The sequence below is a fragment of the Coptis chinensis genome, chromosome 5 (assembly GCF_015680905.1).
Source record: "Coptis chinensis isolate HL-2020 chromosome 5, ASM1568090v1, whole genome shotgun sequence".
Taxonomy (NCBI): Eukaryota; Viridiplantae; Streptophyta; class Magnoliopsida; order Ranunculales; family Ranunculaceae; genus Coptis; species Coptis chinensis.
Window position 1 is genome coordinate 42212978 of NC_141460.1, and position 9394 is coordinate 42222371.

General features: G+C 36.4%; 1 pseudogene; it reads left to right on the top strand.

Moving 5' to 3' along the window:
• Nucleotides 1–848: 848 nt before the first annotated feature.
• Nucleotides 849–2342, top strand: LOC147497553 (putative choline kinase 2; annotated as a pseudogene).
• Nucleotides 2343–9394: the final 7052 nt, after the last annotated feature.

The following is a 9394-nucleotide window of genomic DNA, read 5'->3' on the forward strand; positions in this document are numbered from 1 at the left end:
AGAAGATTAGTTAATGGCTTAACAATTTTTGAGAAATCTTGGATGAATTTTTGATAAAATCCAGCATGGCCTAGGAAGGCTCGTATGTCATGGATGTTCTGTGGAATAGGTAGAGTAGAAATTTTGTCTATTTTAGCTTTATCTACTTCTATACCATTTTTAGATATAATGTGACCTAACACTATTCCTTTTTTTACCATGAAGTGACACTTTTCTCAATTAAGGACCAGATTCTTTTCCTGACAATGCGCCAATACTTTGGACAAGTTAGATAAGCAATCGTCAAAGGAATCTCCATAGAGGGAAAAAACATCCATAAAAACTTCCATGAATCTCTCCACCATATCACTGAAAATGTGTAACATGTAGCGTTGAAATGTGGCAGGAGCATTACAGAGACCGAAGGGCATACGTGCATAAGCATATGTTCCAAAAGGGCAAGTAAAGGTACTACTAAAAGAAGGGCTTTTTGTGTCACTTATTTTTTTTGTCTCGTGTCACTTACTATAAAAAAGTGACACAGAGTTTTGATGTTTCACTTTTTTATGGAATGAGGGCTGATGTGTTGCTTCTAGGAAAAGTGACACAAGTAATTTTATTTTTTGTGTCTCATTATTTGAACGTGACACTAGTGGTTTGACTTGTTGTGTTACTTCTGAGTGTAAAAAAATTGATAAAAAATTTAACAAATTATCGAAATAAATAAGCGGCACTAGTAATTGCTTATGCCAGGAAATTGAAAGTCGTGATTTGGGCCAAAAAGAATTAAGTTACTAAACCTAAAAGGAAAAGAAAATAACACTTAGGATTAAAAAAAAAAAAAAAAAAAAAAACTCCGTCTCGCAAAAATGCTGGAGAGACATCACCGTTATTCTGCCCAAGAGATTATGACATTTGAAAGCATGTCAAAGCATAGGCAGGGGCCTCGTCTTTTGTGACGATTCCTAGCTGACCATGTTGAGGAATTCATACATGCTTGGGTAATATGCTATTTTGATTTCTAATTTTGAGTCGTTTTCGGGAGGAAATTGTAGAATGTTTATAGCCATTCTTAAATTGACATCATTATGGTTGTGTGTTCTATTGGAATTTCAGAAATTATCAGCCACTGACTTGCATGACGTAGAAATATCTGCTTTGATTGCAACCAAACTTAGGGAGTTCCATGATCTTCACAGTCCAAAAAGTGTAATGCTTTGGAACAAATTGAGGTACACATTTGTTCCCCGCTTAAGCTCCTGTCAGAATTAAATTTTTGAAGTTGAATGATCCGTTTCTTGTTTCCTCTAGAAATTGGTTGAGCGCATCTAAGTGGTTATGTTCCCTCGACGAAGTGAAAGCATTTACGTTGGATGCCATAGAGATGGAAATTTCTAGATTGGAAAAGGATTTATCAGGGGAAAACCAAAGCATAGGATTTTGTCATAACGACTTGCAATATGGGAATATCATGATGGACGAAGAGACCAGAGTAGTAACTATCATTGTAAGTTCTTATACTCAAATTGTTAATTGTGCACACATACATGTTATCTCACAGTCAACATTGTTCAATCCATGGTTTTTCTTATGATGGTTTTGTGAGAGTAAGAATTTTTTATATTTCTTATATAGTTTTGTATTAAAAAGGAGCTGTAAGAGAATAATCAAGGTCGCTTTACCATGAGCATGTCTGTTGGACATGAGAAAGTTCAAATGTTCCTATTGGACTCTGTAGAGTGTCTTATCTCTAGAACTCTATAAATATATAAACTGCTAGATATTCCACATGCCATAAACCTAGATATATTGTAGAAAGCTTCCACAACATATCTATAAAGAAACTCTTGGTAGAAAACATCTAAGGAACAATCTAGTTCTTGGGTCAAATTATGGGCCTATATCTAGGGAATTTATGATTAAACCATTGGGTTGTAACATATCCCCTCCCCCCTCCCTTCGGTTTTCTATTTGCAGTTATAAAGGGAAGATAAATCAATTTAAATTTCAATATGTTACTGATTCTTTATTCTTTACAGGACTACGAGTATTCGTGTTACAATCCCATAGCGTTTGATCTTGTAAATCACTTCTGTGAAATGGCGGCAGATTATCATTAGGAAACACCTCATGTTCTTGATTATTATAAATACCTAGGTCAGTTGAGAAAAATCAGTTATTTAGATGCTTCCTTTCTAAAATGCTAAAGCTATATTATGTATGCATGCACCATAAAACGTTTCACTCCAGCCATAACTAATTACTTCCAGTCGTTATGGGCTGCTTATGCAATAGGTTTAGAGGAGCGTGAAATATTTGTGCGTGCATATCTGAATTTTTCAGGTTAGTCGATTATGTTCTGCTATTGCATGTCGCTACCAGATATACAAGTAGGCCCTGAACCGTGTCGGACTTGATTCAAAACTTGGCGTTAATGAACTAAACACGAACAATAGGAAGGGCACATTACAATTTTATTTAAAACATGGTTATTCACTTGTGGGAATTCTTGCCTAAGGATATGTTGGAAGTATTGTTGCAGTTATTAGCTGATAATCCCAAGCCTGAGATCAAACTATCCCGAAATCAAGTCAAAGGCCTTATTTTTCTCTACATTATTTTTCAAACTTTCACCATTTATATTTGAAAACTGATTATTATATGGAGAAATGCTAAGGAGCCACCCCCCTTTAAAAAGTTATGTCTAATGCTCGGCCGTAGATGGCGTTGTTTTCTTTGCTTGGGAATCCAGTCAACCACATAACCTTTTCTTTTGAATGTTTACCAAAGTTCCTCATAGAAAAGTGCACTCTCATGTCAAGTACTATCTCGCATTCTCTCGATCTCAAAAGAGGTAGCACTTGGAAGTTAGAAGTCTATCTCCAACTTTTCAGTAACTTATTTTCCTCCCCTTGGTTGGGTGCATGTTTCTATTTACATCAGCTGCTCCTAAAGGACTCTTATTAATACATTGTATTCGTCATTAGGACCTATTAGCCGGTGGGACTGATACCACAGCAATCACAATAGAATGGGAAATGTCAGAAGTATTGAAACAATCACAAATTTATAAATAAGTTACTACAGAGCTGGATGGGGTGATTGGTAGAAATAGATGGGTGGTGGAGAAAGACATCCCAAACCTTCCGTATTTAAAATGTATAGTAAAAGAGACGATGAGAATGCACCCACTGGCACCAATCTTGGAGAGAATCTTGGTTTATTTATGGACTTGCAAACATTTGGGAACAGAGTTTTGAGGAAATTGTGTTTCTCTCATGTTGTTCATAGTATTCGGCATATGAATATGAAACATAAAAATGATGCTAAGAATCGTGCACTTCAGAATATAATATTTTCCATGCTACAGGTTTGTATTGTAATGCCTTTTTGTGAATTTATACGGAGTTTAATACTTACTTCTTTGGACTAAATTTTGATAATTGTGTTTCAATAATCAGAATGAGGATAAAGGGAAAGCTAAAAGAGCACTTGTTGTACTTTGTGATCTTCACCATAGAAGGGTTTGGTTTGATGAGAGAACAGCAAATGCGATATCCACAGCGTGTTTTCACTCGTCTTCCAGGTTTAGTTTTCTTAATGTCTTTTAGAGGTATAGCTGTATAATGAATAATTTGGACATAAGTTTGATTTCTGAATTGCTCAAGATTATGATTTCTGGTGTGTCTTTCCTGTTCGGATTTGAACGGATTGAAGAAGGAGATAGTAGTGATGACTCAGGTGATGAAGACGATATGACTCCTCAAAACCCTCAAGTTATTATTAGTAGGGAGGTTGGGTATAAGGTATTCTCTTAGTCTTCAATGCTCTAGATTCTTTTTTGTGTTTTTCTTTACTTCACTATGCTATTCTATTTGTGAGAGAGCTTCGACATTTCAGATTTTGGAACCCCCCTCTCTCTTTCAAATTTCATTTGTGGTTGTATATACGACATTTTCATCCTTGAATCAATTACTTTTGGGCTCATTTCACCATTTCAGTAGATTAATTATTACTTGCTATGTGGCATATTTTAGTTCCTTATTTCACCTTTTGCTTTCCTCCGGGGCCTTAGTGAAAAATTATGTTATTTTGACCATTGTCAATCGAGTGAATAAATTGAAGATTTACTGTCAAATGCTACTATAAGGTAAACGGTAACGTTCCAAAAATATCCTAGTACAATTGCACAACTCTTTGTACCTATTTGCATTTTTAAACTTTATAAATATAGTTAATAACACATAAGCATAAGTTGGCAACCATGATTCTAAACTTTTATGCATTACTCCAAAATTTTACTTAAAATATTTAGTTTGTCGATTTCTTAACTTAAAACTGGCCACTGGGTATTAGGGATTGTAGTTACCATGATAGTTCTTGCAGTTGTTTTTTTGTTGGAATTTGAAATCGGTATGATTGGCTAAAACCATGTAGAATCCTGCATTCCTTTTTATATACTCTATATGCTCTTTACCCTTATTTCATATCTGTTTACATCCTATATTACTTTTCCATATATCATTCCTTCCAAGTTTAATATTTAGTAAGAGAAGCAAAAGGTTGGTTTAAAAGTAAGTCGCAAGTTGTATGTTGTGTCTTGTTTTTGTTTAACCGGACCTATCAATGCTTTTGCCTGACTACTATCAATGCTTTCATCTATCTATGTCCATGAGAGACTGTTATCCTTCGAAAAATAAGCATTAATTTGCATTTGGATAGATTGTGATTGTTTGCAGCCCGATCTTTCTGATTTTCATGTGGGTCCTGGTTGGAAGGGGTCCAAAAAAAAGTTACTGATGTCATCTTGGCATGCTAACAAAGAAGACTTTTTATAAGATTCATATCGCGTTAGTTACTTATGGCTACAAAATTAATCAAATTATCTGTGTTGTGTTATCAAGTGAAGCAATTTATGGCATTTTCTCTTCAAGTCTTTAAACCCCCATCAGTTCCTTAACCTTTGTTCTTGTCTTAGATTTTAGGCACATCACAAGGACATGAGTGTCATCAAGAAGAAAAAGCAAGCTAAATTACAGCGTGCAGTTCGCACCATGAAAAGGCGTCGTGTAGTTTTTTATTGTTAATTTTTTATAATTTATTTTGATTATTTTGGTATTGGAATGACTTATTTTGTTAGGAGTCAAACTGGATAATAGATACTAGCTTTGATCAATGAAATCAATAGAAGTTAATTGTTTTGAATGTTGTTTCTTTTTTCTCGAGTAGATGTTGTTTCCATATCATAAAGCAGGTTAAATTGATTTTGGTTGTGATGTTTTGATAAATGCATGTGGATGTTGCTTATGTCTTAAAGCAGGTTAATGGGATTTTGGTTATGACGTATATGATGCAGGTTGAGAAATGAATACGATCGAATACAAAAATGGGAAAATGTTTTAAAAAAATAATTATTTTCATTTGTCTCACTTTTGGAAAAAGTGACACAACTGACCACTCTTATGTGTCGCTTTTGACGTACTTGTGTCTCGCTCTGGTCCAAAAGTGACACAACTGACCACTCTTATGTGTCGCTTTTGACGTAATTATGTCTCGCTCTGGTCCAAAAGTGACAACTAGTATACTTAATGTGTCACTTTTGACGTACTTATGTCTCGCTCTAGTCCAAAAGTGACACAACTAGTATACTTAATGTGTCACTTTTGATGTACTTATGTCTCGCTTTGGTCCAAAAGTGACACAACTAGTATACATAATGTGTCACTTTTGACGTACTTATGTGTCACTCTGGTCCAAAAGTGACACAACTAGTATACTTAATGTGTCACTTTTGACTTACTTATGTCTCGCTCTGGGCCAAAAGTGACACAACTAGTGTACTTAATGTGTCACTTTTAACGTACTTATGTCTCGCTCTGGTCCAAAAGTGACACAACTAGTGTACTTAATGTGTCACTTTTGACGTACTTATGTCTCGCTCTGGTCCAAGAGTTACACAACTAGTGTACTTAATGTGTCACTTTTGACGTACTTATGTCTCGCTCTGGTCCAAAACTGACACAACTAGTGTACTTAATGTGTCACTTTTGACGTACTTATGTCTCACTCTGGTTCAAAAGTGACACAAATAGTATACTTAATGTGTCACATTTGACGAAATTATGTCCCACTCTGGTCCAAAACTGATACAACTAGTGTCACTTTTGACAAGCACTGTGACACTCTTTCTTAAAAGTGACACAAGAGGCTATTCTTAAGTGTCACTTTTATTAACAAAAAGTGACACATTTAGTAAGGCATTTGTGTCACTTTTGGTAGAACTTTATGTGTCGGGGGCTTATAGGTTACTTCAAAATTAGTTTCAAAAGTGACTTCTTGTGTCACTTAAAAAGTGACACAAAAAGCCCTTCTTTTAGCTTCATAAATTAAAATCTGAAAGTATCCTGAATACCCATCCAAGAAACAGTAATAAGCGTGTCCTGCTAAACGTTCGAGCATCTGATCTACAAACGGCAGGGGGAAATGATCTTTTCTTGTGACGACATTCAACTTCCGATAATAAATACAACTCCTTCACATGAAGGGAACACGTGCTAGAATTAACTCTCCTTCCTTATTATGGACCATTGTAATCCCAAATTTCTTTAGCACCACATGAATAGGGATGACCCATTCGCTATCAGATATGGGGTAAATGATTCCAGCATCCAGTAATCTTAAGATCTTCTCCCTTACTACCTATTTCATAGCTAGGTTGAACGGGCGCTGTGGCTCTCTAGAGGTCCTGGCATTTTCTTCTTGGTGAATCTGGTGGGTGCAAATCTTTGGATCAATTCCTTTTATATTATCAAGAGACCACTTAATAGCAGAACAATGTTCTTGAATAACTCTAATTAAGTGTTTTCTTCATCTTTTGATAACTGGGATGAAATGATGATGGGATGCGTACCATCGGTATCAAGATAGATATATTTTAGGTCAGGAAGGAGAGGCTTCAGGGTAGGAATAGGTGTCGTGGGTAACAACGTCTCTACAGGATTCTGTTCTTCCATTGAAAACACTTGGGCTGGTAATTTTTCTTCATGTTCAAGTAACTCATCATCTGAAGTGTATAAAGGAACTTATTCCAAAGTTACCGAGGTATCTTCTTTATACTGATCCATATCAAACTCTAAATCTCTGAAGGATAAGAACTGATGCACCTCATTTTCTAGGAAAGTCCAGTCACAGTATTCTTGCACTATACTTTCTATCATACTAACTTCTTCATCCAACTCTTCTTCCATTTACTGCTGCATCATCTTGAAAAGATTGACTTCTACTGAGAGATTTCCAAAAGACATGGTCATAGATCCATTACGGCAATTTATGAGGGCGTTGGTAGTTGCCAAGAATGGGCACCCTAAAATGATGGGTATGGCATCATGAGCTATTTCGGTGTCGAGAATGACGAAATAAATAAGGTTGTAAAAATCCTTAACCTTGACAAGCACATTTTCGACCACTCCCTTGGGGTATTTGATGGATTAGTCGGTTAATTGTAATGTCATGGTGGTAGGCGTAAGCTTGTGGAAACCGAGTTGTTTAAATATGTAGTATGGAAGGAGATTAACACTTGCCCCAAGATCCAGCAAGGCGGTGGAAGTGTATTTGTCTCCTATAGTGCAAGGTATGGTAGGATGACCAGGATCTCTATATTTGATGATTCCGTTGGTCTCTGTGAGGGATGGAAATTGTTCTATAAGGAGGCAACTTTTGAAATGTTAGTTTCCTTTTGTTGGTGCACATATCCTTAAGAAACTTGGCATGATTGGGTAAATGTTTGATGGCATCGAGAAATGGAGGTTTTATAGTTAGATTCTTGAATGTTTCTCTGATTTTATCAAAATTTTCATCCTTCTTGGGTGTCATTAGGCGAGCTGGAAAAGGTGCCTTTGGTTTGTATTGTCTAACTAGGTTAGGTGGATGAATTGATAATTTAGGGACTGGAATATTGATAGGGATGTGTGGAGGTATTTGGTTTTAAATTTCCGGTTATAGTACTAGAATAGTTACTTCTACAGGTGTAAGGTCTTCTGGTAAAACTACTTTGTTGTCGACAGTTTTGCCAGATCGCAAGGTTGTGACTGCCTTAATCTCTTGGGTTTTAAGGTTTTGAACTTTTTTGGCTTGGCAATGAACTTTTTTGGGTTTTATCTTAGGCTAACAAGTTCATAGATTGTTGCATGGATGCTAGGATTTGGGGTTTTTGTTGCATGACAGATAACATTATTTCAGTGGGCTTATCTGTTTGGACACTAATTGATTGTGTAATGGGAACTAGGTCTCTTTAGTTGTTGACAGGTGGGTTTTGGTAGTTCTGTTTAAACTAGGATGGAACCAATGGTCTATTTTGATTGTTATAGGTACCTTGTCCTTGTCATTATCTGAATTTATTTGTTGGTTTGTTGAAACCTAGAGGTGGTTGGTTTTGTTGAATGCTGGTCCGTACGAAGTTTGGATGTTGTTTCCATATTGCATTTGGTACACTGAAAGCACATACTTTTTATGGCTGAAGTGATGATAGGCTTGTGATCAAGGGACAGGTGGCATCTATATGATTTAAGATTAGATAGAAATTGCATGGTGAGCTATTTATGTTCATAATAGGATGAGTGGTTTGGTCATTTTGTTTGGTTGTAAGAGAATCTATCTTTCATGTGAGGGTTTTGATTTCTGGATCTGATTTCACCTCAAAAATACCACTAGCCTTAGATGTATTCGGTTGGGCTGTTCTAGAATTGTTTATGTCGCCCCAATGAGTACTTTTTTCAGCTTGGTTTTCAAGAAAGGTTAAGGTTTCAGTTTCACCTTTATCCAAAAAATTGCCATTACTCATGACGTCGAAGGGTTACTTTGTGTTCTTTGAGAAGGCCTTTGAAGAAACATTGGACAAGAGCGGATTTTCTAGTTTATGGTAAGGACATGAATGGAGTAGGTCAGAGAATATATCCTATGCTTCGAAAAATGTCTCACTCGGACTCGGTCTAAAGAACTGTATCTTGCTTACTATCTCTTCTGTTTTCTTCGTCGAAAAGTACTTCTTCAGGAACGAGAACACAACCTTTTCCCATGTATCGAAAGAGTCGGCCTTCTGTGAAAGAAGCCAAGCATGACTCTTACCAGCTAGAGTGAAAGGAAACACTCGTAGCTTAACCTGATCGTCGGTGATGCCCGGATGGTGGAAAGTATTACATACTTCATGTATCCGGAGTAGATGTTCGTACGGTAACTTGTGTTCTAACCCATGGTAGATGGGTAGAAGATTGAACACATTCAGTGGAATGTGAAAATCGCTCGTGAGCGGTGTGAGTTGTATACGCGATGGAGGTCCATCTTGCAACGGTGTGTAAAAGTTGGAGAGAGGCTCTTCAACTTACACAACTTCGTCAGCCATCTTAGTAGATGGAGGACA